Below are 5,877 nucleotides of genomic sequence, written 5' to 3' on the forward strand. Positions count from 1 at the left end.
AATGAGTCAGAGAAGTAATAACTGGTCAGTTTTATATATCTCTTTATTTTATGCAATAGTCATCACATTAAAGGTGTATTCTTCAGGTATTACATTATTTCCATACCACATAATAGTCAAGTAACATTCCAGGGTTAGTTATTCAGTGAGCTCTTGACTGAAACAAGAGCTTTTAAGCTTGTTAAAAACAAGATTTTTAAGCTCTTTGGGTTCTAAAGCCACAGTGGATATATCAATTTTGGTAAAAATTCACTAGTTGCTTCTAAGAATTTTCAGATCCTTTCATTTTATCCTTTGACTCCTTGCTAAGGACCCTCTTTTACCTGAGTCATTTCCAAGTTCAGTGGTTGAGAGTAGTTTTTTCTTGGTCCAACCAATGCAATATTAAGAGTTTAGTGTAGAAAAAAATAATTTAAAAAATGGAGTCAGAGAGGATTGGATTCAGATATATTGTGTATGTGTGTGGAGGCTATTTGCAAAATGAAATGTGAATGGCATCCTGAAAACATCTGTCAAGCTTATGCTCTTGTTCCAGAAGTTTTGGAAAGTAACTGTAGAATGAGAAATTAAGCATCCTTTTGCTGATATCTTGGGGTCAGCTTTCCTGCATGCAGCTCTGTGGGCCAGCTCTGGCCTTTGACGAAGCTTTCATCAAAGGCAAAGAGAAGGACAGCACATTAATTTTTCATAAAGCCAATTTTAGGGATCCTCTATATTATGAAAGAATGTTCTTCCCGTGTTTGGTCGATGGTTTCTCCAATGGCAACCCCTAGTGAAATGTAAACATCTACTATAATCAAGGATAGATTTATTTTATCACATTACCTGTTTTAAATTCCAAGTTGTATAACATGAGAGATGTGTTATTTAGAATCTATGATTTTCAGTTTTATTATCTGTAAAATGAGGATGATAATAGTAGTATAGTTGACCCTTGAACAATATGGGTTTGGACTGCACGGGTCCATTTAAACCCATTTTTTTGAAAATGTTTATTTTGTGTTTTTAATGTTTTTATTTATTTTTGAAGGAAAGAGAGAGACAGAGCATGAGCAGGGGAGGAGCAGAGAGAGAGGGAGACACAGAGTTCGAAGCAGGTTCCAGGCTCTAAGCTGTCAGCACAGAGCCTGATGCAGGGCTCGAACTCACGGACTATGAGATCATGACCTGAGCCGAAGCCAGATGCTCAACTGACTGAGTCACCCAGGTGCCCCGAAAATGTTTATTTATTTTTGAGAGAGAAAAAGAGAGGCAGATAGAGAATCCCAAGCAGGTTCTCTGCTGTCAGCACAGAGTCTGACAAGGGGCTTGAACTCACCAACAGTGAGATCATGAACTGAGCCAAAATCAAAAATCAGATGCTTAACCAGCTGGGCCACTCAGGTGCCCCGGATTGTTTTTTCTGCAAAAAGCCTTATTGTTTCCATGTGATCTATGGCCTGAAAGACAGCTTCATGGTGATTTAAAAGCTGCCTAATGGCTACAGGCATAGGTTCAGGCAGAAGCTCTGACACCTGGGGGATGCCAGAGGGGCCCCTTAAGGGCTGCTGGGCTTTGGGGATTCCTAGGCAAGCTTGACAGTGACCCTTTCGAAGATATACTCGCCAAGCCTAGGCTGGGGGGTCAGCAAGACTGCAGAGATGTCAAGTGGTCCTAATCTTCTTGATTAGTTTCTCCTCCTCATCTAGGGAATGGTTCTCCGGGAAGTCACAGGGATGTGCGTCTGTACCAACGAAACCCAGGCCATACAGACCCAAAAGGGCCTTTAGGTTCTTTCCCATTACTATGGCAGCTTCTATGGAGTCCAGGGTTTTAGTCCACTCATCTTGGGACACCTTCTGCACATCCTAGAAGAGGGCATGGCTATCAGGATGATTTTGCATCTTTAAGAGACTCTGGCACTTCTCCCACCTCCAGAAAGATGTGACCCAGATCTCTGGACCCAATTGTTGCAGTAGAAATAAAATCCCAGAGAAAAGTAGGTGCAGGAAGTGTGAAGATGCATGTTGACTAGGGAGTTGACAGCAACTCCACCTCAGTGGAATAATTCTGAGGAATCTGGGAGGTCACAGTTGATCAGCAATAGCAGCTAACCTCAAATAATGGTGCTTGCTGGTCCAGGAAGCAGAGGATGGCTGATATCATGGTTCCCAAGATTGCGACTGGAAAAGAGGTTATAGGGAGGTTGGAGGACAGAAGAAGGGGCATCCCTGCAGTCTGTTAGTTCTAAACACTGTTGAAGCAAGAGAAAGATCACCAGGCCACTGGGTGCATTGCATATAAGCTGAGTTTTTACAGTACAGTGCCATAAATGTATTTTCTTTTCCTTTGATTTTCTTAGTAGTATTTTCTTTTATCTAGCTTATTCCATTATAAGAATACAGTATATAATGCATATAAAACATAAAAAATATGTGTCGATTGACTTTAATATTACTGCTAAGGCTTCTGGTCAATCGTAGCCTGTTAGTAGTTAAGTTTCTGGGGAGTCAAAAGTTACACACAGATTTTCGACTGCATGAGAGGTCAGAATCTCTAATCCCCTCCAACATTGTTCAACTGTACCTTCTTAGGATTACTACATGGATTTTGTGGCACCATAACATGATTAGAATTTGGAAAAGGTCTTACTCTGTTCCTGGCTAACAATAAGGACTCAGAAATTGTAATTATTTCTATTAGCCTCCCCAGGATCTTTCCAGCACATGTGATTTCCTAGAATTTGAAAGGATTTAATTTTCTTCTCAAATAGCTCTTTGTGTATCACTCTGATAATGTCCCATTTCTTGATTACCACGAAGGGCTGATTGGTTTGACCAGGGTAGGGTTGGGGAGACTTAAGGACACTGGTTTGGTGTTAGAAGGCTGGAATTACCATCCTAGCCTCATGATTTTCAAGCTCTATGTCTTGAGTGTCAGTTAACTTCTCTAAGCCTTAGATGCTTTCTGTAAAGTCCATAACCAGACCTACCTCAGTAGGCTTTCAAAATGACTAAATGAGGTGCCCCCCAAATGTTCCTAGTGTGTTTCCCATCACATGGTAGGTATTCATTACATGTTAGCCTGAATCAGGGGACAGAAGGAAACAGAAGGAATTCCCCATATGTCATGTTTTCTATTTGATAATGGGGACACCTCTTTGAATAGTTAATAACTTTCCCTTTAAAACTTAAGGTATTTGTTATTTACTACCAATGTTGGTAATTTACTACCAATGTTAGTTATCTTAAGGTCTCGATTTTCTCTATAATTACATGTGAAACTAGAGTTAAACCCTGAGGGAGGGAGTGGTGAGGATGTCAAGACCCTTCAAATACTACAGTCCCCTATTCAAGGGAAGAACATCTTTCCTTGGTGCAGAGGAGAGGTCTGGTCTTCTAGTGGAGTTTCTGGAATTTATGAGTTGTTGTCTGATTACTCTGGTGAGTTGGGCTGTCTTATTTGTGAGGCTACAGATTCTAAATGAGAACTCCTACAAATAGTCGACACCCACATTTCCCAAGAATGGAACATACATCCCAAGAAATTACAAAATGGACCCATTCCCTGTGGCACTACATGATGTCGCCCTCAGGAGAGTCAGAAGTTCCAAGCTCCAGTATTAACTCAATCAGGAGCTCAGGTTTGGACTGTGTGCAAACCAGTGATCCCCACTTGATTGTTTTGTTGTTGTTGTTGTTGTTGTTCTTATTCTTAAAGGGTAAGGCTAGGTGTACCTGGCTGGCTCAGTCAATACAGCATGTGACTCTTGATCTTGAGGTTTTGAGTTCAAGCCCCACATTGGGTATAGAGGTTACTTAAAAATAAAATCTTATAGAATGATGCCCTAAGTCTTTCTTCAACTTTGATGTCTTTGTCTCTATGAATATACATTCATATACTTTTTCCCCCCATAAAATCACCAGATAATGCTTTAAATTTTACTGGTGTGATGTCTACACCACTGCCATACCAGCACAGGCAAGTTTAAAAGACCCATTTGATTTGTTTCCCCATGAACATCCAGTAATTATTCTCTAAGTCTTATCTTTTCTAACCCAAGCCTGCCGTCTGCAGGAGGAAAAATAATAATTAAATATAAGGAGGAAAGATGAAACTACTGTGAAATTTTAATTATGTTTGTCTGAGGGATTACCTATCATTTTATATTCTTCCTTTTATGCCTTCTGATTTATTATTTTTCTACAATAAACTGATACTTGTTTTATAAGTTAAAGGTCAAAATGAATAAAAATTGTTAGTGTTCTAGCATCATTTTTCTTATTGGTCTCACTGCTGTTTTCTTACATTTTTTTATCATTAATGTTTTATCTTATTTACTTCCATATGATATTAGTCATCTTCAGTTAGATTGTAAGCTCCTTTAAGACAGGACCATTGCTAGAAAAAAAAATATCCGTGACATATTCATTGCTCACAGTTTTTTTTTTCATTTCTTTGTAAATGAAAGAGAATGTAGTTTAAACTTTTAGAGTAAAATCTTTTTAGATTTTTGAGCTACTTTTAACTTAGAAATTTCTCTCTGCCTTAATTCTGTTCCACCTTTTTATTCATGTTTTCATGATTCCCAATTTTTTAGCAGTTTCTCAAATATTGAAGATTCTCTGTTCATCCCAGACAAAATGTAAATAAAGGTCAATGGACAGGGATAAATGAGCAGTGAAATAATTAATTTGTGTTTTGCTTTATCAAGAACCAGTCAGGCACCCTTTCTTATCCCACTCCTCCTCTTCTTTCTCGCCATAGCGAGTCTAGCCTAGATTTAATTACTGGCATTATGACCTAGATTCTTCTGTCTCTAAGAGTTCTAAGAGAACCCACAACTGCCAATGGAGAAGTTCTGATCTTGGCTGCATACAGTGGGAGGTCAGGAAAGAATCACAGGTGCACTTGGCCAGGGTGTCCTCTAAATCCACTCTGCTATGGACAAGAGCTACTAGCTGGTCTTCCTGCTGTACACTGACAACACCAGGTGTATGGAATCTATTATAAATCTGGCCCCAGGGCCAGGATTCGGGTCAGGAAAATGGGACCAATCGTGTCACTTCAGGGTTTCAACCTGTATTTATCTTGTATTGATAATTTTGTTGTACATGGATTATATTGCATTTATTTTTTTGAAATTTTTAAATATAATTTTTTAAACATTTATTTATTTTTGAGAGACAGAGAAACAGAACGTGAGCAGGGGAGGGGCAGAGAGAGGGAGACACAGAATCTGAAGCAGGCTCCAGGATCTGAGCCATCAGCACAGAGCCTGATGCAGGGCACAAACCCACAAACCATGAGATCATGACCTGAGCTAAAGTCAGACTGAGCCACCCAGGTACCCTTAAAATATATTTTTTAATGTTTTATTCATTTTTTTGAGGGAGAAAAGATGAGTGGGGAAGAGGCAAAGAGAGTGGGATGGGGATAGAGGATCTTAATCTGGCTCTGCACTGACAGGCTAACAGCAGGGAACCCAATGCAGGGCTCGACCTCATGAACCATGAGATCATGACCTGAGCTGAAGTTGGACACTCAACCAACTGAGCCACTCAGGCACCCCTAAAATATTTTATTAATATTATTTCATTTGATTACTGAAGATTTTTTTTTTAATTACCTTCAGTTGTGTTCCCTGATTGGGCAACACGTTCTCATTACCCAGGAGCTTGAAATGTGGCATTGCTTTCTTCCATATAACCTCTGGGTTTCACAAAGATAATATTTAACAAGTTATCATACATTGACTGTGTCTTTCTAGGTTGTTCTCAAATCCTCTGGAGCCTATATCTGCTACCACAGAAGTGCTGGAACACCACAGCGACCCCATTTCTCTTGCCCCCTTGCTCTCATTTATACCGGCTGTCCAGCCCTAGGAAACATTGAGTA

At 39.6% G+C, this 5,877-nt stretch overlaps 1 pseudogene; it reads right to left on the bottom strand.

Annotated features, from left to right (window-relative positions):
- Window positions 1-1,564: 1,564 nt before the first annotated feature.
- Window positions 1,565-2,076, bottom strand: LOC122492633 (annotated as a pseudogene).
- Window positions 2,077-5,877: the final 3,801 nt, after the last annotated feature.

This window comes from Prionailurus bengalensis, chromosome D2 (assembly GCF_016509475.1).
Source record: "Prionailurus bengalensis isolate Pbe53 chromosome D2, Fcat_Pben_1.1_paternal_pri, whole genome shotgun sequence".
Lineage (NCBI taxonomy): Eukaryota > Metazoa > Chordata > Mammalia > Carnivora > Felidae > Prionailurus > Prionailurus bengalensis.